Source organism: Aegilops tauschii, chromosome 1, assembly GCF_002575655.3.
Source record: "Aegilops tauschii subsp. strangulata cultivar AL8/78 chromosome 1, Aet v6.0, whole genome shotgun sequence".
Lineage (NCBI taxonomy): Eukaryota > Viridiplantae > Streptophyta > Magnoliopsida > Poales > Poaceae > Aegilops > Aegilops tauschii.
In genome coordinates, this window is record NC_053035.3 from 172,242,911 (window position 1) to 172,266,988 (window position 24,078).

Genomic DNA, 24,078 nt, shown 5'->3' on the forward strand with positions numbered 1-24,078 from the left:
AGGAGGCCCATGGCATACTGGAGAAGGATTTGGCTCTTTCGAACCACGCACTGACCACAGCTAGTTCGAGAGCTCTAGAACTCTCTGAAATACACCCACCAAAGCAGGACTAGGGTTTTACGCATCCTCGCGGCGCGAACCTGGGTAAACGATCCTTGTGCTGTCTACTAGCCCTGCTCTTCTCGCAACCCCGCGCCCCGGCAACCGTAGTAGGGATTCTTGTGATCCCATAGGTGTCGTTCCACACCGACAGTCCCTATCGCTGGACGGCCTCCTCCCCTTGTGTTCGGCGTTGAGCTTTGCGGCCTGCTTGAAGACCCAACAGCTTCTGTTGGTATGATTAGCTGGTTTATCGGGGTGGCCGTGAATCTGGCAGGGTCGATCCAATATCCTGTCTAGATTGGATGGTCCGTCTCTGTTCGCCTTGAATGGCTTTTTCTATTGACCGGATTTGGGACTGCTGAATTTGGCGTTGATCGTTGTGTCGCGCGATCTTTCATTATCATTGCGACTTTTGTGTTTGCTGCGTCGTGGCTTGCCATTGCCGTCTCGGATTTCGGAAGTGCCCGGGTCGCAGGCGTTGTTGCTTCTACGAGTGAGCCAGCTGTCTTCTCCCACGCAAAAGCGGGTCATTAGAGCGGTAAGGGCTGTCATGGATTTAGGCCTTTCTTGGCCGAGGTGGCGGGCAAGCCATTCATCCCGGACACTGTGTTTGAAGGCCACAAGGGCTTCTGCGTCCGGACAGTCGACAATTTTGTTCTTTTTAACTAAGAACCCAGTCCAGAGCTTCCTGGCTGACTCTCCGAGCTGCTGGACAATGTGGCTTAAGTCCTCGGCATCCGATGGCCGGACATATGTTCCTTGGAAGTTGTCACGAAAGGCGTCTTCCAAATCTTCCCAGCTGCCAACAGAATTTTCCGGCGGACTGTTTAACCAGTATTGAGCTGGTCCTTTGAGTTTTAGTGGTAGGTATTTGATGGCATGAAGGTCATCTCCGCGGGCCACGTGGATATGGAGGAGGAACTCCTCGATCCATACCGCGGGATCCGTTGTTCCGTCATATGATTCGATATACATGGGTTTAAACCCATCTGGGAATTCATGCTCCATTACTTCGTCTATGAAGCAAAGAGGGTGTGCGGCGCCTCTATACTGGGCCACACTGCGATGTACCTCCGGTGGAGTCTGTTTGCAGTTTTCGGCCCGGGCATGGCTAGGTTTGTCACGTCCGAATAGGTAGCAGTCATCGTGTGTCGAGGCACGTCCTCGCGATCCATAGATCGATCTTGTGTGTCCTACTCTACTTTCCAAGTCATGTCAACGGGCGTATGTCGTATGTACAACCCTGAGTTGTTTTATTCTTGCCTTTACGGCGAGGTGGGGCGGTCTGGTGTTCGGCTTGAGTTGCTGCTTTATCCTGACCGCATGGCGGTCGGTCGGCCGCGTTGTGCGATGATGGTACGGGCTCCAGCGCCTCGTCATCGAACTGAGGTAATAATTTGCGCTTCAGGTAATTTTTGGCTGGGCCGTTGAGGCCGTATTCTTCGGTGGCCAGGACTTCGGTCCATCTATCATTGAGCAGATCTTGGTCAGCTTGAAGCTGCAGCTGCTACTTTTTCAGGCTCCTTGCAGTGGCTATTAGCCGGTGTTTAAAGCGCTCCTGCTCAAGAGGTTCTTCAGGAACGATGAATTCTTCATTGTCGAGGCTCTCCTTTTCCTTGGAGAGCGGAAGATAATTACTATCCTCCGAGTCTTCATGTATGGCCTGTTCATTAGGGCTAACGTGCACGTCCTCCCGTTCATCTTGTTCAGAGATTGCCTCGACAGGGTCTTCATTGTCTTCGGCTTTGTCCGGAGTATTATTTTCTCCGGTGCCGGTGTTGTTGTCTTTTGTACGACGTGACTTAGACCGGCGCCGCTGACGTCGGTGCCGGGGCTGTGTCTCAGGAGGTTTGTCCTTAACTGGATCCTCCTTGTCATCGTTGTTAGTTTCTTTAGGTGTATCCACCATGTATACGTCATATGAAGAAGTGGCCATCCAGCATCTGGTAAGCGGCGGGTTTTGGCCCTGCTCCTCGTCGGCATCGTCGTCCATACTGTCGATGTCGTCGGAGCTGTAATCAAGCACGTCGGTTAAGTCTTCCACTGTGGCTATGAAGTGGGTGGCGGGTGGGGAGCTGAATTCTCCCCCATCATCAGCCTCGAGTTCAAATCGGACATAATTCGGCTGTGAGTCCCCTGCCAGGGACAGATTCTTTAATGAGTTTAGCACATCGCCGAGGGGCGAGTGTTGGAAGATGTCTGCGGCGCTAAACTCAAAGATCGATAAGCGATCAAGTTCGTCATCCGCGGATGCACATGGCTCGGAAATTATGGCGAGAGACGAGTCCGGAGTTCCGGTGATAAAGACGTCGTGTGACTTCGGGTCTATATTCGGCTCCAACGCCGTGGAATCTGTGGCCTCCATGGTGGGGTTGAGCCTCCCGTCCTTGGATGGCGCAATATGCTCCGGATCTGCGGCCGAAGCAGTTACAGGAGCAATCTCCTGGATGCAGTCCGATGACAGATTTAGGACATGTTCATCGGGGTGACTAGGAGCGATCGCCGCGGTCTTGAATCCAGCGAAGATCAAGTCTCCACGGACGTCCGTGACGTAGTTCAAGTTCCCGAATCTGACCTGATGGCCGGGGGAGTAGCTGTCGATCTACTCCAGACGGCCAAGCGAGTTGGCACGCAGTGCGAAGCTGCTGAATACGAAGATCTGTCTGGGGAGGAAGGTTTCTCCTTGGATAGCATTGTCGTTGATGATTAAAGGGGCCATCAAACCTTTTGGGGACAGCACAGTGGAACTCTCAATGAAAGCACCAATGTCGGTGTCAAAACCGGTGGATCTCGGGTAGGGGGTCTCGAACTGTGCGTCTAAGGTCGATGGTAACAGGAGACAAGGGACATGATGTTTACCCAGGTTCGGGCCCTCTCTATGGAGGTAATACCCTACTTCCTGCTTGATTGATCTTGATGAATATGAGTATTACAAGAGTTGATCTACCACGAGATCGTAATGGCTAAACCCTAGAAGTCTAGCATGTATGACTATGGTAATGAGTCTCCCCCTATCCGGACTAAGTCCTCCGGTTTATATAAGCACCAGGAGGATCTAGGGTTACACAGGGTCGGTTACAAGGAAGGGAATCTACATATTTGGTCGCCAAGCTTGCCTTCCACGCCAAGGAGTGTCCCATCCGGACACGGGTGTGGTTTTCAGTCTTCGTGTCTTCACAGCCCATCGGTCCGGCCCATGGTTAATAGGTCGGACGCCCGAGGACCCCTTAGTCTAGGACTCCCTCACCCCCATCGCCAGTTTCCAGAGGGATCTGCTCCCCCATGTGTCCAGCGGCCGAGGTATCACCCTCTGGCACTGTCTCGACTGCCTCATGTACCTCTCCCTGGCCAGGGAGGGTCCTTCGGGACAACACCTCGGCGTAGTCCATAGCCTTGGGGGAGGAGGCCAGAGGAGGCGACCCGATGTCCATCACATTTGGATCCAGTGAATTCCCCGAAGATGAGGATCGCTAGAGGTGGACGTGAGCCAAACTGCAGCGCATGATTCGACATGTTAAAACCATGAAGTAAAGGAGCTGGATATATATATGTACATGAGTGCCTTTTAGTACTTACGACTCGCCAGGGGCTTCTCCCTGGGACGCCACTCGGAGCTGCTATCGGTGTCCGGTTCGGAATTGTCCGCAAGGGAGACCCTCCCTTTCTTGGACGCCTCCGCCTCCGCCTCCAAATCCGTGGAGGCCGCCCTTTTCTTCCTTCCCCCCCTCGGGGGGAGAATTGCTTTCCTCCTCCTCGTCGTCGTTCTCGGCGGGGGAGGAGTGGGTTTCAGCATCTTCGGACGTTGCGTCTGAAGTGCCTTTACGGTGGAGGCCGCTTCTCGCCACCTGGCCCTTCTTCTTGGCCTTCTTCTCCGGCGCCTGGTAGGGCGCCGGAACCAGCATCTTCGTCAGAAGTGGGATATCTTGGTTTTCAGGCAGCGGAGCCAGACACTGGATCTGCTCCGCCTTCTTTATCCAGCCCTGAAAGGAAAAATGGAGAAGCTTAGACATCTTCCTTGAATGCATAGGTAGAGGATACACCTTGAACTATGAGGAACTGTGACACCCAAGTTTTTATTTGGATTTTTCAAAAGATTTTATTTGACTTGAGGGAGGTGATTTAAATTTCTCTTCCAAAAATAACTCTCCCTTTCAAAATATTTTTTTATGGCAAGAGTTTTATTTGGATTCACCCAAGACTTGTTTTGATCTTGGAGGTTCTTGCTTTTTATTTGGACTCAAACCAAATTGCTTTTCACTTGAGAAAAATGACTTTGAAAATTTCTTTGAAAATACTCTATAGATTTTGGAATAATCCTTTACCACTTTCAACAAACTCCTCTTGCCATGGCCTTAGTGCAATTCCACTCTCCTAACCCTTCCCTCATCTTTGGATCATGTTTTGCATCAAATCCAGCAAGTTGAACCTCCCCATATAATTATTTTTCCATTTAAATCTTATCAAAACAATTTCTGTCTTCTATTCTAGCCCTTGGAGATTTACAAAGGAGCTACCATTTCTGCTTTGATTTTTGCCCCCAAACCATTTTCCCCTCCTAGTTCTTTGAACCCTCAACCAAGATCCATGAAGATCCACTGGTCTTCAGTTCAAATTTTTCAAACTATACTTGCTGCAAGTTTGGACCAGATTTGTCAAATTTGGTGAAATTCATTCAAATCCTTCTCCAAAAATTCTGGTAAAAATCAGGCAGCCTCTGGGTGCATTGAGAGGTCACCTCACCAAGTCCCAGCCCCAGGAAAATTTTTCTCCTTGCCAAATCATTCTGTCAAACACCTACTGGACACTGTTACTGTCATTGTTCAGTTAAGTTCAGAAACAGTTTCAGTGCACTGTCGTTTTCTTCAGTGTTCAATCTCCATCTCGCCAGTGCCCCGATGTCGCCTTGCTCCCCGTCCTCTCCCCCTTGTTCCTGCGCCGCACGATCCCCTGGAGCCTTGCGGACGTCGGCGATGAGCAGGAGGAGGTGCGCCGCCCCGTGACCGACGCCAGCGGCGGCTTTGCGGCCGCCAGAGAGAGGCGCGGCACAGACGGCGCCACCCAGCGCCGCCCAAGCCACCGGAGCTCGCCGCGTGGACTTCCACTCCCCAGAACGCGCTGCCACTCTCGTTGTGAACCGCAGGGCGCGGAGCGCGCTCTCTGCCGCCGTCGTGCCCGTGCGGCCACCCCACCGTGGACCGGCGCCATTACGCCAAGACCAACCCAGTTTAGCAGTGGAACGGCACCAGTAAACCTCCCTGATGCTGCCCGGCCACTCAAACCCCCTGCTCAACCACTGCCTCACCGTAATCGCTCGCCGGAGCAACCCCGTTCACGGCCACCCCCTCGATCCGCCTATAAATAGAGGCCCCGAGCTTCGACTCGAACCCACACCACCTCTGCACTCCACCAAGACCCTGCCTAGCCACTGGAAGAGCCCCGAGGAGGTCTCCTTCCTCAACTCCGGCCGCCGCGACCCGCCACGGGATCTAGCTCGATTCGCTCCCGCGCGTGCACCTCTGCCTCCCATTTCTTGCCAGTAGCTCTCTAGTGCATCCCTCCTTCTGACCCGCGCTTCAATTCAAGGTTTGCAGCTCACCACCGGAGTTCCCCACAATCACCCGAGCCGCCGTCCGCCGGAGAAAGTGTCGCCGTCGACGTGGTGCTCTCCGTCGGTCGAGTCCGCCACCCACCGACGCGGAAGGACATGCTGAAGCTCTTGGTACCCTCCGATCTCCCTGACTCGCCGTGGTTCGATGCCGGCGTCCACCGCAGTCTTCGGGCGCCGGCGAGCTTTTTAAACCTGACATGTGGGACCCCCTGTCAGCCTCTCTTCTGTTTCCCCTCGCGAAACGTTTTCTGCTGGCGCCTTCGGGCAAATACGTCTTCCCTTTGAGCTTGCGCGTTTCTTTCCGAAGCGTTTTCTGTTTTCTCAGTTTAAACCCTCGAACTTTTCTGTTTCATTACAGATAACTCCCTCGACAGAAACCTTTATAACTTTTTAATAAAAAGTGATTTTTGAGTGATTCTTTTTCTGACAGTCTTAAAATTTTGTCTAGTTTTTTATGGGATTTATTTGGAAAAAATTTGGAGAAGTTTTTATGCACGCGTTGGTTTTCACGTTAGTGCCCGTTTTCGTTATGCCGTAGGTTCCGGACGAGGTGACGGAGCCGCGAACTTCGCCGAGCTAGACTCCGACTTCTCTGAACCAGGAAAGCATGTTTGAACCTTTTGATATGATAGGTGTTTGCATGTTTGTGTATAAGTTTGTGCGTGGCATATGAGTGTCAGTGAGTACCTCGTTGCTTGTGAGGCAACTACCCGCGTGTTCCAAAGTTGCGATGATCTCTGGTGAGAGATGGCCTAATCATGTGGTGACATGAAGGGCAGCAAGGTGGTACTGTTGTAGCATACCAGCCTTGCGTCATCCGACAAATTCCGACGTTAACGTGGACGGAGTCACGTTATCGTTCTTTTCCCTTCCGTGCTACCACATGTTTCTTTGCCAGGATACGGTTTAGTAAGTTGGTAACCTCTTTCCGTGTACACACCAAACAGAGGGGCCGGGATGATGGTTCCATGGCCCTGGATTAAAGCCAGTCATCCGGTCAGGGGGCATGGGTGTTTCCGGTTGGGACCGAGAGGGGGGCACCCCCTTAGAGCGCGCGTATAGAAATTTGATCCCATGCTACGCGAGGTTGTAGCCTCCCCGTCTCAAGGTTTTTCTTGAACGTTGCCGAGGGTGATCCCTGGCTTCGGAATGTTGAATGGGTGTGTACTGGTTAGACGTGTTCCTTCCAAAACACCGTAAACGGAACTAGTCCCCGTGACTACTGAAATCCGTTGGCTGTGGTTAAGTACAAACTCTGCAGAGTCAAATCCTTCCAAGTCATCGTATCCATGATCAAGTAGGGTGATCAGTATATCCATATCTATCCTCGTGAAATTTTATCCCCAGTGAACAAGCTCAGGTGGTAACCCAGTTTAATTGTTATTCCTGCGGATGGACTAACTTCATATTTGTTTCATACTTGTAATAATTTATGTTCTCGAGCTACTAAATTATTGAGCTACAATATAAGCCCTTTACGTGATGTCACTCAGACGTCCGACTGTGGCATGTTTGCCTTTTACTCTCAATATAAGCCCTTTATGTGATGTCGCTCAGACGTCCGACTGTGGCATGTTTGTCTTTTATTTCTGTTATAAGCCCTTTATGTGGTGTCGCCCCGACGCCCGACTACGACATTATTATTCTTGCAGTTTCCTCTCGAGGAGTCTTTCAGACCCTCGTTTGGCACCAGTATTACTATTCTTGCAGTTTCCTCTCGAGGAGTCATTCAGACCCTCGTTTGGCACCCAGTATTTATTTTGGGATTTCGGGAGGACTATCGCCCGACTTCTCTGCTATTTTTTCCCATGCATTACTGTCTCTATGTCTGAACACACTTGTTATTCAGTTCTTATGCTTCATGTTTACACCTGTTATATCTTATGTCCGAACTGTCTTGCGAGTACTTTCATAGTACTCACCTGGCTTGTTGATTTGGCCAGATGTTGACAAAGGCGATCTCTTGGATGAAGAGTTTGATAGCGAGTCCGACGCCTAGAGGAATCCCAGTCAGTCCTGTGCGATCCCGGATATTGGTCACTTGTATTATATACGCTTCCGCCACCCGCAATAAATCTCCTCGAGCCTCACTCCGACGCTCGAAGAGCTGTAGTCTTCAGGAGTCATATCACCCGCTTCGCAGTGATATTTCCACCACCGTTATTATCGTGAGTTAGTAGTTATGCCACCCTATCCGCCGTCTTGTTTTATCGGCGTGCATGTAATAAATTGTTGGGCAGTCCCCGCTCAACCTTGTATTATATTTAGTACTCCTAGTATTTTTCTTCTGTGACCAAGATATTGTCTACTAGTGAGAAGGAATTCTTCTTTACTGGTCCGTAAAAGGGATCGGCCTCTCAATAATTATTTTATTGAAAAACCGGTCGTGACAGGAACTTACCGAACTGGCGGGATAAGTTAGGTTATAGCCGCGGTCCTCGGTCGTCTTCGGCCAAGTCTGATTGGCCTTGAAAAGCACCTTCCAGATACCTTCGTGCGTGGCGCCGAAGGACTATTTCAAAGTCTGGTGCTTGGCCGGATCGAACTCCCACAAATGGCAAGTCCGGCTTTGGCAGGGAAGGATTCGGTGAAAAAGCATCACCTGGATCACATTGACAAGCTTGATGTTCTTGTCCACCATGCTCTTGAAGCGCGTCTGCAGCGCTGACACCTCGTCCGACGACGCCCAGTGCAAGCCCTTTTTTAGCCAGGAGGTAAGCCGCATTGGGGGCTCGGACTTGAATTCGGGAGCCGCGGCCCAGGTGGTGTCTCGGGGCTCTATGACGTAGAACCATTGTTGTTGCCACCCTTTGACGGTCTCCACAAAGGTGCCAGTGGGCCATGTGACATTGGACAGTTTGCTCACCATGGCGCCTCCGCACTCTGCATGTTGACCATCCACCACTTTTGGCTTCACATTAAAGATATTTAGCCATAATCCGAAGTGGGGTGGGATGCGGAGGAAGGCCTCGCACACGACAATGAATGCCGAGATGTTGAGGAAAGAATTTGGGCTAGATCGTGGAAATCTAGCCCGTAGTAGAACATGAGTCCACGGACGAAGGGGTGGAGGGGAAATCCTAACCCACGGATGAAGTGGGGGATGAATACCACCCTCTCGTTGGGCTCCGGGGTGGGGACGATCTGCCCCTTGGCCGGAAGCCGGTGGGTGATTTCCTGGGGCAAGTACCCCGCTTCCTGGAGCTCCGTGATGTTCTCCTCTGTGACGGAGGAGGCCATCCACTTGCCCTGTGCTCCAGATCCGGACATGGTCGGAGTGCTTTTTGGGGGCGGAAAGGATGGAAGCTTGGGCCCTGGAGCTTGAGAACGGATGGGCAGAGAGGAAGAAGGCGTGGGTGAAAGTGTGCATCCTTATCCTCTTATAAAGGCAGCGAATATCAAGCGCCTCCCCACTCACCTTAAAACTCGCCTATTCCCCAAGGGTCGTGCAGACGGCGCGGTTGGATTACCCATACCCGTATTAATGAGAATCCCGCGATAAGGGGACACGATCACTGCTTTGACAAGACGTGCCTATGAAAACCGCATCTTGAAACATGGAGCGGGAGGCTAAAAAATGGTTCGAATAATGATCGGGCAGGGACGTAACGTCTCGCTACAAAAGTTGTCAGTAGATGGGACTTCTGAAATATTATACTCTTTGCGGCTGTGTTTGGTTCCTGTTTTGCAGAGCCGGACACGTTTTCTGTGTTCGAGGACTACTTTGAAGTATTCGGAGGAGGAACCCGCCTTGCATGCCAAGGACAATCTGCGCGCCGGACACGTCGTCATTGAAGCCTTGTTCAGGGGCTACTGAGGGAGTCCTGGATTAAGGGGTCCTCGGGCGTCCGGGCTATGTGACGTGGGCCGGACTAATGGGCCATGAAGATACAAGAACAGAAGACTTCTTCCCATGTCCGGATGGGACTCTGCATTACGTGGAAGGCAAGCTTGGCATTCGGATATGAAGATTCCTTCCTCTGTAAACCGACTCTGTACAACCCTAGGTCCCTCCGGTGTCTATATAAACCGGAGGGTGTAGTCCATAGAGACGATCATAATCATACAGGCTAGACATCTAGGGTTTAGCCATTACGATCTCGAGGTAGATCAGCTCTTGTAACCCCATATTCATCCAAGATAATCAAGCAGGAAGTAGGGTATTACCTCCATCAAGAGGGCCCGAACCTGGGTAAACATCGTGTCCCTGTCTCCTGTTACCTTCGATCCTCAGACGCACAGTTCGGGACCCCCTAATCGAGATCCACCGGTTTTGACACCGACAGCAGCCGTGTTCGGCAGGCCGAAGGGCATGCGAACGTAGCTATGACGGCGGCTTCTGCACCGGCCAACGTGCGATGGCCAGAAGAGCTCCTGAGAAGCGGCCCTGTTGAGCCCCAGGATGTTGATGCAGAGCGCAGCTAACCACCCATGCCAGGGGCAGCTGCTGCACCGGGTGATGCGGGGCGGCGCTCGCCGCGCATGACTCGCGCCTCCTGAAGCTCTTCGATCGCCTTGGCGATGAACTCCTGAGCGCCTTGCGCCTCACGCCCTGCTAGCGGAAGCGCGCATTGAAGCACGCCTCCACATGGTGCCTGAACGCCTCCCTCGTGACGCTAGCTGGGTCAGAGGCCCTCCAGAGGAGAGCCCCCGAGCCAAACTGAGAGGGGCGTCGGGCGCGCCTTCCTATGCAAGATGGAAGGATGCCCCAGGAGTGGGCGCAAGTCCTGAGGCATGATCATCATACACCCCACCCTCCTGAGGTCCTCTGAGGAGCAGCTGTTTCTTCTTCGGATTGCACCCTCGTCATCTGAGTTCTCGACCGCTGCAGCCTAGTAGGCGCGCTCGAGGGAGCACACTGCATCCTTCACATCGCAGGCGATTGTGAAGATGTCGTAGCTTCCTGGCATCTTGAGGACGTTGTGGTCGTGGTGAGTCACCGCCATGAACTTGGCGAGGGTCGTGTACCCGAGGAAGGCGTTGTACGGGGGGCAAATGTGGGCGACGTCAAAGTCGATGAGCTCGGTGCGGTAGTTTTTGCGCTTGCCAAAGGTGACTGGGAGGCGAATCTACCCCAGGGGGACGGTGGAGCCGTCGGTCACCCCTGAGAAGGGCTTGGTGGGGAGGAGCTGGTTGTAGGGCACCTTGAGCCTCTCGAATGTCTCAGCGGAGAGGACATTCAGTACCGCACCTTCGTCGATGAGTGTCTTGGTAAGAAGGACGTTTCTGATGGTCGGTGAGCAGAGCATTGGGAGCGCGCCGGCGGTGGCAGTGCACTTGAGCTGATCCGTAGAGTCGAAGGTGATGGCGTACTTGGACCACTTGAGGGGATGCGACGCCTCGAGCTTGGGGAGGGCTGCGTTCACCTCACGAGCCAACTACTTGAAGACGCGATGGGAGGCGGGTGCCTGAGCGCCACCCAGGATACAGGCAATAGCACGAGGCTCTTGGAAGCCCCCAGCCCCATCATCTTGGCAATGGTCATCGTTCCTCCTTGGTGGCGGCGGCAGCAGAGGAAGGCCGGCGTTGCCCTAAGGACGATCCTCACGAGGCTGGTCCCTCCAGGGGCCATCGCGAGGCTAGCCCTGCCAGCGGTCCTAACGAGGCTGATCACGCTAGTCTTGGCGGGGGTCGCAGTTATCCCAGCGACCTCCACCACAGCCTCCTTTGTAGCCGTAGCCACGATCGTTGCGCTCAGGGCGGCGGCAGAGCTCTTGGCAGTCGTTGGTGTTGTGGTTGTGAACGTTGTGGAAGACGCAGAACGGGCAGCTGCCCTTGGAGGACTCGGGGTGGTCGCAGCTGCACTTCATCTCGGGCTCGGCTACGAGCACAACTGGGCCCTTGCACTTCACGTCCTTGGCCTTGGCCTTCTTGTCTTCAGGGTCGGCCTACGGGAGCTCAAGGAGGGAGAGGCGACCTTCCTCTACCCTCGCGCACCTGGTTGCCATGTTGAACATCTCCAGAGCCAAGCACATATCCTCATGTATGGCGAGTTCTTCCTTCATCTTGATATCCCGGACGCCATCAGTGAACGCTGAAATGATGGCCTCGTCCGACACCTTAGGGATCTTGAGGTGAACGTTGGTGAAGCGCTGGATGTATTTGTGCAAGATCTCCCCCGGCTGCAGCTTGATGCACCGCAGGTCGCCTGCTGCAGGGGCGCGGTCGTGAGTGCCCTGGAAGTTGGCGACGAAGCGCTCGCGCAGGTCATCCCAGGAGGAGATAGACCCCACTGGGAGGTTCAGGAGCCACGGGCGCACGCCATCCTTGAGAGCCATGGGAAACCAGTTCGCCATGACCTTCTCATCGTCGTTCGCGGCCTCGATGCACACTCGGAGAGGGAGGAACTCAGCAGGGTCAGGGGTGTCGTCATAGCACTGAGGCAGATCCAGCTTGAACTTGCCGGGCCAAATGACGTGGCGCAGCTACGGAGTGAACACTCGGCAGCCTGCCGTGCCCACGGGAGCCCGTCGTGGAGGGGGAGCCTGGTCTTGGTGCCCGCGCGCTGCCGCCTTGGGTGGCACATGATCTTGACATGGCGGTCCTTGGAGGGCACGGGCCTCTTCTTGAGGCCGCTGCACCACCTAGCAGCTTTCTTCGTCGCGCGCCGGTGCCATGCGCGGCCGGTCACGCTGTGGGGCCTCATGCCTTGGCTCGAGGACGACATTGCACCGGAGAGGAGGAGGAGGTGCACCGTGGGCCATGTTGCCTGCCTGAGGTGGCGGGGGAGGCAGCGAGCGAGACGGCGTAGGAGCCTCTCCAGCGGCGCGGACGAGCTCGGCGATGCGGTCCAGCCAGTCCTCATAGAGGTCATCAGCCAGACAATAGCGCAGAATCTCACACGCCATGAGCAACGCAGCCTGCATATTCGCCGGCCCGCGACTAGCATGGGAAGACAAAGCAGCGATTGGAGTCAGAGACGGAGTGGCGGTGCGACCATCGTGCCGCACGGAGGGCAGCAGCGACGAGTCCTGCTGCTCGTGGACCACGGGGCCGGTGGCAGCGTTAGTCGCAGGTGACGGGGAGCGACGAGGAGCGCCGTTGCCTGCAGGCGCTGTCTAAGCAATGCAGGCGCCGAGCGCTGCCCGACGCTCAGCACGAACTCGGCGAGCATCGTCCATGAGAACAGCGGAACGACGGCGAAACGATTGACGGATGAGAGGCTTTGACACACCCCTAACTGGCACGCCAAATGTGGGATTCAGGGCCCCGCAGACCCAAGAAAGGTTCAAACTCTTGGGCGTGTGCGAAGGACTCAAGCTCTCCAACCAACCAACTCGTCGCTCTCACGGCTTAACTCGATGAACAAGAAAGTAAAGAGACACGAGAGTTTACCCAGGTTCGGGCCACCTTGCGGTGTAAGACCCTACTCCTGCTTTGGGGTGGATTAGCCATGCGAGGGGCTGAGGATGAACTAGTACAGAGGAGGAACAATCTCAGGAGGTATATTCCTGTGTGGGAGTGGGCTAGTGAGGGTTCAGATTCTGGCCCCCTCCTATGGTGGTGGTTGATGTCGCTTGAAGCTACGTCGGTATTTCCCCAAAGAGGAAGGGATGATGCAGCATAGCGGCGGTAGGTATTTCCCTCAGATATGAAACCAAGGTTATTGAACCAGTAGGAGAACCAAGCAACACAACGTAAACATCCCCTGCACACAAATAACAACCACTCGCAACCCGACGTGTTAAAGGGGTTGTCAATCCCTTTCGGGTAACAGCGCCAGAAACGGTGCGCGGACGGGAGAAAGTTGTAATACACTGAATAAATAGATCGCAAATAAAATAAAGTGCAGCAAAGTATTTTTGTAGTTTTGGTTTAATAGATCTGAAAATAAATGCAAGAGAAAAGTAGACCGCAAAGGCAAATATATGAGAAAGAAGACCCGGGGGCCATAGTTTCACTAGTGGCTTCTCTCGAGAAAAATAGCAAACGGTGGGCAAACAAATTATTGTTGGGCAATTGATAGAACTTCGAATAATCGTGATGATATCCAGGCAATGATCATTATAGAGGCATCGCGTCCAAGATTAGTAGACCGACTCCTGCCTACATCTACTACTATTACTCCACACATCGACCGCTATCCAGCATGCATCTAGTGTATTAAGTTCATGGAGAAACGCATTAATGCAATAAGAACGATGACATGATGTAGACAAGATCTATCTATGTAGAGATAGACCCCATTGTTTATCCTTAGTAGCAACGATACATATGTGTCGGTTCCCTTTCTGTCACTGGGATCAAGCACCGTAAGATCAAACCCACTACAAAGCATCTCTTCCCATTGCAAGATAAGTAGATCAAGTTGGCCAAACAAAACCCAAATATCGGAGAAGAAATATGAGGCTATAAGCAATCATGCATATAACAGATCAAAGAAACTCAAATAACTTTCATGGATATAAAAGGATATAACTGATCATAAACTCAAAGTTCATCAGATCCCAACAAACACACTACAAAAGAGTTACATCATATGGATCTCCAAGAGACCATTGTATTGAGAATCTAGCGAGAGAGAGAAAACCATCTAGCTACTAACTACGGACCCGAAGGTCTACAAGGAGCTACTCACGCATCATCGGAGAGGCACCAATGGCGGTGGTGAACCCCATCCGGGATGGTGTCTAGATTAGATCTCGTGGTTTTGGACTCCGTGGTGGCTGGATGAATATTTCGTCGATGCCTTTAGGGTTTCTGGAATATTGGGGTATTTATAGAGCAAAGAGGCGGTCCGGGGGTCACCCGAGGTGGGCACAACCCACCAGGGCGCTTCTGCCTCCAGACTTGTGGAGACCGCCCTCTTCTTCCTTCCCCCCTCAGGGGGAGAGTTGCTCTCTTCCTCCTCCTCCTTGTCGTCTTCAGCGGCGGAGGAGTGAGTCTTGTTGTCTTCGGACGACACATCCGAAGCTCCCTTACGGCGGAGGCCACTTCTGGCCCCCTTGGCCTTCTTATCCGGCGCCTGGTAAGGCGCCGGGACCAGCATCTTCGTCAGCAGTGGGATGGCTGGTTCCTCGGGCAGCGGAGCCAGACACTTAATCCGCTCTGCTTTCTCTGTCCATACCTGAAAAAATAAATAGTTAAGTTTAGATATCTTCCTCGGCCAAGCAAGTAAAGTGTGCGCCTTGAAACGTGAAATACTTACCGCACTGGCGGGACGGGCCAGGGCATGCCGGTGGTCCTCGGTTGTCTCCGGCGGCGTCTCGTTGCCCTTGAAGAGCAACTTCCAGATAGCCTCGTGTGTGGTTCCGAAGAACTGTTGCAAGGTCTAGTGCTTGGCCGGATTGAACTCCCATAAATGGAACGTCCGGCTCTGGCATGGAAGGATCCGGCGAATTAGCATCACTTGGATCACATTGGCAAGCTTAATGTTCTTGTCCACCATGCTCTGGATGCGCGTCTGCAGCGCTATCAGCTCGTCCGATGAAGACCAATTCAGTCCCTTCTCTAGCCAGGAGGTGAGCCGCATTGGAGCTCCGGACTTGAATTCGGGAGCCGCGGCCCAGGTGGCGTTGCGGGGCTCTGTGATATAGAACCACAGTTTATGCCACTCTTTGACGGTCTCCACAAAAGTACCTTTGGGCCATGTGACATTGGGCATCTTGCTCACCATGGCACCTCCGCACTCTGCGTGTTGGCCATCAACCACCTTCGGCTTCACGTTGAAGATCTTAAGCCACAGTCCGAAGTGGGGTGGAATGCGGAGGAAGGCCTTGCACACGACAATAAATGTCGAGATGTTGAGGAAGGAGTTTGGGGCTAGATCATGGAAATCTAGCCCGTAATAGAACATGAGTCCGCGGACGAAAGGGTGGAGAGGAAACCCTAACCCGCGGACAAAATGGGGGATGAACACCACCCTCTCATTGGGCTTCGGGGTGGGGACAATTTGCCCCTTGGCCAGAAGCCGGTGGGCGATGTCTTTCGCCAGATACCCGGCCTCCCGAAGCTTGGTGATGTCCTTCTCCTTGACGGAGGAGGCCATCCACTTGCCTTGCGCTCCACATCCGGACATGGTCGAGTGCTTTCTTGAGGTGGAAAAGATGAGGACTTGGGCGCTGGAGCTCGAGAATGGGAGGGCAGAGAGAGAGAAGGCGTGGGTGAAAGAAGGGAATCATTATCTCCTTATAAAGGCAGTGAATATCAAGCACCTCCCCACTCGCCTTAAAACTCGCCTGTTCCCAAGGGCTGTGCAAACGGCACGGTTGGATTACCCACGCGCGTATTGATGAGAATCCCGCAATAAGGGGACACGATCTCTGCTTTGACAAGACATGCGAATGAGACCGCATCTCGAAGCGGCAGGCCAAAAAATGGTTCAAAATAATGACCGGGTGATGACGTGGTGTCACATTACCAAAAGTTGTCAGCGGATTGGACTCATGAAATATTATACTCTCTGTGGCTATGTGTGGAATTTGTTTTGCAGAGCCGGACACGTTCGTTGCGTCCGAAGACTGTGTTGGAGTATTTGGAGAAGGAACCCGCCTTGCAATGCCGAAGACAATTTGCGTGCCGGACACCTCGTCATTGAAGCCTGGTTCAGGGGCTATTGAGGGAGTCGTGGATTAGGGGGTCCTCGGGCGTCCGGACTGTGGTACGTGGGCCGGACTGATGGCCTGTAAAGATACAAGACCGAAGACTATCTCCCGTGTCCGGATGGGACTCTCCTTGGCGTGGAAAGCAAGCTTGGCGTCCTGAAGATTCCTTCCTCTGTAACCGATTTTGTATAGCCTTAGTCCCCTCCGGTGTCTATATAAACCGTAGGGCTTAGTCCATAGGGGGGAGGATCATACTCATAGTCATACAGGCTAGACTTCTAGGGTTTTAGCCATTACGATCTCGAGGTAGATCAACTCTTGTAATACCATATTCATCAAGATCAATCAAGAATGAAGTAGGGTATTACCTCCATAGAGAGGGCCCGAACCTGGTTAAACATCGTGTCCCCCGTCTCCTGTTAGCATCGACCTTGGACACACAGTTCGGGACCCCCTACCCGAGATCCGCCGGTTTTGACACCGACAGTGGACTTGCTCCTTGAGGGATCAATGCCCATCTTGCGGACAGTGTCTTCACAGAGTAAATTAAGTTTACTGTCGCCGTATATAAGGACTCGCATGAGATGGAATCCATCAATGATTGGATCAAGGACCAGAGCTGCCGAACCTCTGTGACAGATACTGGTTGGGTGGTCCTTGCGATTGAAGGTGATCGAGCAGGCCGCCCATGGGTTAAATTTTGGGGCGACCGGCTTTATGGCATACACGTCTCGTAGTGCGCGCTTGCGCTCCCTTGTAGGGATATGCATCACATATATCATGTTTACTGTTTTTACTTGGGGGGAAATTGCTTTTGTCCCCCGATGTTCGGTTGGCGAGTCTCTTAGTCTTCGCTGTCACTGGGCGGCCCCTTCCCTTTGTGTCCATCATTGAGCTGCGGGCTTGTTTGAAAACCCAGCAATTTCTGTTGGTATGGTTGGCGGGTTTGTCAGGGCGGCCATGAATTTAACAGGGCCGATCCAGTATCTTGTCCAAACTGGATGGACCATCTTTGTTTGCCTTGAATGGCTTCTTCCGTTGACCGGATTTGGGACCACTGAATCCGGCATTGACCGCCGTGTCTTGGGTTCCTGCATTATTGTTTCGACGTTTTTTTATTGCGCCGTGGCTTGCCATTGCCGTCCCTGGCTTCGGAAGTGCCAGGATCGCTGGTGCTATTGCTTCTACGAGCAAGCCAGCTATCTTCTCCCACGCAAAAGCGGGTCATCAGTGCGGAAACTTAACGTCTTCTGGGCAAAAGCGGAGCAAACTGAGTTACTAGCAGTATACATGTCTTCTGGGCAAGCTAAGCTTCTTGAAGAAACTTAACGTCTCCAAAAGATGTTATACACCTAACTGACGAAGATCGTTTCTACTTTCATAAAGAAATTGATATGTATTTTTTATGTCCACAAGGCATTTCATGACGACCCAAGCAGGTTGCTAATCAAATAGAAAATATGTAATTTTCTGTTTCAATAATAAAAGGCCAATTCAACATATAGCTAGGGCAGCCTAATTTCCTCTTACACAGGCTAATGTGGAGCATCCAACGATCATCCCCATGTACACTCGAGCATACGCCATTGGACCTAAGGTGAACTCGCTCCTTTCCGAATCTTCCCTTTCCGCATGTAAGACATGGATGCTACTTCAAGCGCGGACCTTGCGCATACTCAAGCACACCCGAGTAGACCATGGAGAGCCCAAGGACCAAGGCCAGGTGTGCGAGGGAGCGAAGGAAGGAGAAGGAAGAAGAGCCAGCTGCTACAGTGGCCGGACATCCGGTCCAGCCCGGACATCCGGCCCGACCCCCAGAAATCCAGCCCCTTCCTATCCAGAGAGCTCCGGAAGCGACCCCGACAGCTCGGACATCCGGCCCCATGCCCCGGACATCCGGCTCCTCCCGAAGCCCCGAACATCCGGCCCCTTCGCCCGGAAATCCGGCGCATGCTAACCAGAGAGCAGAAGAATCGGGCAACTCCAGCCCGGACATCCGGCCAGAGGCCCGGACATCCGGCTCGTCGTGAGCCGCCAGACATCCGGCACCTGCCTGTGCACAGAGAACAGGCCAAGGGCCCATGTATCCCCCTCTCACTTACCCCTTTGTGGGCTAACACTATATATAGACCCCCTCCTCCTCCTAGTTAGGGTTAGCGTTGTGATAGCTCATATGTGAGACAGAGCTTTGCTCATCCATACGGATCTACTCCTTGAGAGAGACCGCGGCCCCTCTATGGAGAAGATCCCCCTTTGATTCAAGACCCCCTCTTGGGTGGCCCCATCAAGACCTCCTCTAGGAGAAGAACCAATTGCCCTTGTATCGTCCTTTATTGATCATGGATCTTGTATCTCCTCTCGTGTTTCGAGGATCTAGCACATGTGTGACCTAATCTCGTTGGTTCGAGTGTTTTCTCCTGTGTTTTCCCTCGTGTTATTCGTGTTCTTAGTTGGGATCCGCTCCTTTCATGAAAGATCCGCCGAATAGGGTTTCACCTACATAATCTTGGATCGGACCAAGGTTGATCATGAATTTTGAGCCCCTACCCCTTGTTTTCCATCCTTGTTTTGTGTGATTTCATCCTAAATTCGAAAATCCCCACCAAAAATAGCCCTAATGTTTTTGTGATTTGTTGGTTTGATGATGTTTTGTTGATTTTGATCCATGGATTTGCTTGATTTCAGGTGGATCTAGCATCTCCCCAAGTTTCCCCACTTTCCATCCACGAAATCTCCGCAATTTTGCCCCCGAAATCATCCATTTCCGCCCCAAATCGAGTTTCGAAGTCCAAATCCCGATCTGGAATCATCGGGCCGGACATCCGGGCCAGTGGCTGGACATCCGGGCCCCAAGCCGGACATCCGGCTCTTGGAGTGCCAAGTCTGCATGGTCATGGATATCAGCCCCTGGATATCCGGCCCCCGACCCCGGATGTCCGACCCCTAGGATTTCAGCCTTCCCCGTTTCACCGTTTTGACCATAACTAATTCATCCGGAGTCCGTTTTTGACGCTCTTTAGCTTGTTTTGAAGCTATTGACATCCCACATAACACAAAAATACTACCACCACCATTTGACTCCATCAATGTTTTGGAACTTTGGAACCTTTGTCTAGGGCTTCCACCATATCATCCGCATAACCACCACCGACTTCCGCAACCTAACCCATTTTGTTCCCCATTTCATTTGTGGTTGTTTGAGTTGTGATTCGAGTCTCCTAAGGTGTTTAGGCTACTTAGGGACGGTTGCTTCTTCATCAACCACCACCATAACTTCCACATAGGCTTGACCACCATACACTTCCGCCATCCCAACTTAACCCAATTTTGTTTGTGTTGTGAGTTGTGTCTCTTAAGGTGTTTCGGCTACTTAGGGACCGGGCTTCCAACTCTGACACCGTGTATAGTCCACTACCTTACCCTCTGAGGGAGTCCTAGATTCGGGGGTCCTCAGGCGTCCGGACTATGGTACGTGGGCCAGACTGATGGGCTGCGAAGATACAAGACCGAAGACTATCTCCCGTGTCCGGATGGGACTCTCCTTGGCGTGGAAGGCAAGCTTGGCGTCCCAATATGAAGATCCTTACTCTGTAACCGACTTTGTACAACCCTAGTCCCCTCGGGTGTCTATATAAACCGGAGGGCTAAGTCCACAGGAACAAAGAATCATAATCATACTCATACAGGCTAGACTTCTAGGGTTTTAGCCATTACGATCTTGAGGTAGATCAACTCTTGTAATACTCATATTCATCAAGATCAATCAAGCGGGAAGTACGGTATTACCTCCGTAGAGAGGGCCCGAACCTAGGTAAACATCGTGTCCCCTGTCTCCTGTTATCATCGACCTTAGACGCACAGTTCGGGACCCCCTACCCGAGATCCGCCGGTTTTGACACCGACATTGGTGCTTTCATTGAGAGTTCCGCTGTGTCGTCGTCAATAGGTTCGATGGCCCCGTCAATCATCTACAACAATGTTGTCCAGGAAGAAACCTTCCTCCCCAGACAGAACTTCGTATTCGGCGGCTTCGCACTGCGGGCCAACTCGCTTGGCCATCTAGAGCAGATCGATAGCTACGCCCCTGGCCGTCAGGTCAGATTTGGAAGCTTGAACTACATCGTGGATACCAGCGGACACTTGATCTTCGATGGATTTGAGACCACAGCAGCCGCTCCCTGTCACCACGATGAACATGACTTAAATCTGTCACCAAACCATGCCCAGGGGATAGCGCGTGTAACTCTCTGGCCCTAGATCCGGAGCAGATTGTGCCATCCGAGGACGGGAGGCTCAACCCCGCCACGGAAGCCGCAGACTCAGCGGCGTCAGAGCCGCACACTGACCCAACCTCGAGTGGGATCCGTGTCACCGGAACCTCAGACCCGTTTCCGGCTAAAAGTTCTGAATCATGTGCGTCCGCACACGGCGAGCTTGATCAGGCATCGATCATCGAATTCAGCTCCGCGGACATCTTTCGGCACTCGCCTTTAGGCGATGTGCTAAACTCATTAAAAACACTCTCCTTAGTGGGGGAATCTCAGCCGAATTATATAAGGTTCGAACTGGAGGCTAACGACGGAGAATTTCGCTTCCCACCCCCCGCCCACTTAATAGCCACTGTCGAAGACTTAACCGACATGCTCGATTACGGCTCCGAAGACATCGAGGGTATGGACGACGATGCCGGAGAAGAGGAGGCCGAAAACCCACCATTCACCGGACGATGGACGGCCACCTCCTCATACGACATATACGTGGTGGATGCACCAAAAGAGAATAGCGGCGATGACAAGGAAAAACCAGTTGAGGATAAACCTCCTGTGATACAACCAAAGCGCCCGCGTCAGCGGCGCCGCTCTAAATCACGCCGCAGCAAAGACGGCAACACCGGCACAGGAGAAGATAACACTCCGGACGGCGCCGAAGACAATGAAGACCCCGTTGAGGCAACTTCCGAACAAGATGAATGGGAAGACGGGCAAGTTAGCCCTGATGAACAGGCCACACACGAAGACTCGGAGGACAGTAATTATCTTCCACTCTCCAAGGATGAGACGAGCATCGACATCGAGGATTTTATTGTGCCGGAGGAACCTCTCGAGCAGGAGCACTTTAAGTGCCGGCTAATAGCCACTGCAAGGAGCCTGAAAAAGAAGCAGCAGTAGCTTCAAGCTAATCAAGATCTGCTCAACGCTATGTGGACTGATGTCCTGGCAGCCGGGGAATATGGCCTTAAGCGCCCAGCCAAAAGTTACCTGAAGCGCAAATTGCTACCTCAGTTCGATGATGAGGTGCTGGAGCCCGTGCCATCATCGTGCAATGAGGCTGACCGACCACCACGTGGTCGGGATAAAGCGGCAACTCAAGCTGAACACCAGCCCGCCCCACCTCACCGTAAAGGCGGAGATAAAACAACTCAGGGACATACATACGACATGCGGCAGGACTTGGACACTAGAGCAGGTCAGAACAGTTCGATCTATGGATCACGGGGACGTCCCCCGACACGCGACAACGGCTACCTAGCCGGACACAATAATCATACTCATGCCCGGGCCGAGAACCGCAGACGGACTCCATCCGAGCAACGTCGTGACGTAGCCCGATATAGAGGCGCCGCACACCCACTTTGCTTCACCGACGAAGTAATGGAGCACGAATTCCCAGAAGGGTTTAAACCCATGAATATCGAATCATACGATGGAACAACAGATCCCGCGGTATGGATTGAGGACTTTCTTCTCCATATCCACATGGCCCGCGGTGATGATCTCCATGCCATTAAATACCTCCCACTAAAACTAAAGGGACCAGCTCGGCACTGGCTAAACAACCTTCCAGAGAACTCCGTTGGCAGCTGGGAAGACCTGGAAGACGCCTTTTGTGATAACTTCCAAGGTACATATGTCCGTCCACCCGATGCCGATGACTTAAGTCACATCGTCCAGCAGCCTGGAGAGTCAGCCAGAAAGCTCTGGACTAGGTTCTTAATTGAAAAGAACCAAATTGTCGATTGTCCGTATGCCGAAGCCCTCGCGGCCTTCAAACACAGCGTCCAGGATGAATCGCTCGCCCGCCACCTCGGTCAAGAAAAACCAAAATCCATGCAGCCCTTACCGCTCTAATGACCCGCTTTTGCGCGGGAGAAGACCGCTGGCTCGCTCGTAGGAGCAATAGCGCCAACGATCCGGGCAGTTCCGAAGTCCGAGACGGCAACGGTAAGCCACGACACAATAAACACAAGCGTCGTAATAGTAATGAAATAAGGCAACACACAGCGGTCAACGCCGGATTCAGTGGCTCCAAACCTGGTCAACAGAAAAAGCCATTCAAGGCAAATAGAGACGGACCATCCAATCTCGACAAGATATTGGATCGGCCCTGCCAAATTCATGGCACCCCCGATAAACCAGCTACTCACACTAACAGAAGATGCTGGGTCTTCAAACAAGCCGGCAAGCTTAATGCCGAACACAAGGGGAAGGGGCCGCCCAGTGATAGCGATGACGAAGAGACTCACCAGCCGAATACCGGGGTTCAGAAGCAATTTCCCCCCGAAGTGAAAACTGTAAACATGGTATATGTGACGCACACCCCTACAGCGGAGCACACGTGCGCACTACGGGACGCATACGCCATAGAGCGGGTTCCCTCAAAATTTAGTCATATCTGTCCCGAAGGTTCGGCAGCTCTGATCATCGATCCAATTATCGATGGGTTCCATCTCACGAAAGTCCTTATGGACGGCGGCAGTAGCCTTAATCTACTCTAGCAAAACACTGTCCACAAAATGGGTACTGATCCTTCTAGAATCAAACCCACCACAACCATCCTCAAGGGAGCAGTACCCGGCGTAGAGGCTCACTGCACGGGTTCCATCACACTGGAAGTCGTTTTCGGTTCGCCAAATAACTTCCGAAGCGAGGGCTTGACCTTTGATATTGCCCCATTCCACAGTGGCTACCATGCACTTCTGGGGCATACCGCTTTTGCTCGATTTAATGCGGACCCACTCTACGCCCTCGCAAAACTTAAAATGCCCGGTCCATGCAGCGTCATAACAATAAATGGAAATACGGAACACTCCCTCCGTACAGGGGATTGTACTACGGCTATTACAGCCGAAGTACAAAGCGGCCTCGTCAAGCCGCACAACTCATCAGCCATTAAGCCGCCGGTTTCTATTTAATGGAACCGATCTATCTCAGAACGGGATTAGCAGTTTGGCCTCCGTCGTTCGCCTCACAATCACGTGAAGTTTATACCGCGCATGCATAATTATGCACTTAAAATACCCTGGTCATCGGCGGAGGCACAATATGGGCAAGCCTACAAGCACTCCCATTTCCTCCTTTTACTTTCTAACTATTTCTTTTTATTTTATCACAGGTGACTCAAAATATTGGTCATCTCACAAACTCTTTCGGAGTTTGGCTTCATACACTTACCCAAAGGTTATTCCTGTTAAAGGAATCCTTTCACCGAGGCAAGGCGGCGCAGATGTGCGACACGAGGTCCAAATAATTTTGTGTAGACCGCACTCTCTATTTTAGACTGTAAAGTGCCTTCTCCCTCAGCCTTCGACCACCGGCATGTCAAATAGCCTGGGTCGTGGCGCTATTATTTGTAAAATGGCAATTGACATATCGATCAGGTCCCAGTGAACATAATCCGTATCCAGTATTCGCTTTTTCTAAAGAGCTAAATTTCTCCGGTTGTTTCACACTCGCACCTCGGCACACGTTGCAGGGGCTCGATATGGGAACAAATGAGTTGCCGACAAGTCCGAACAGCTTTATAGCACACTTCGGCATCGCGAGT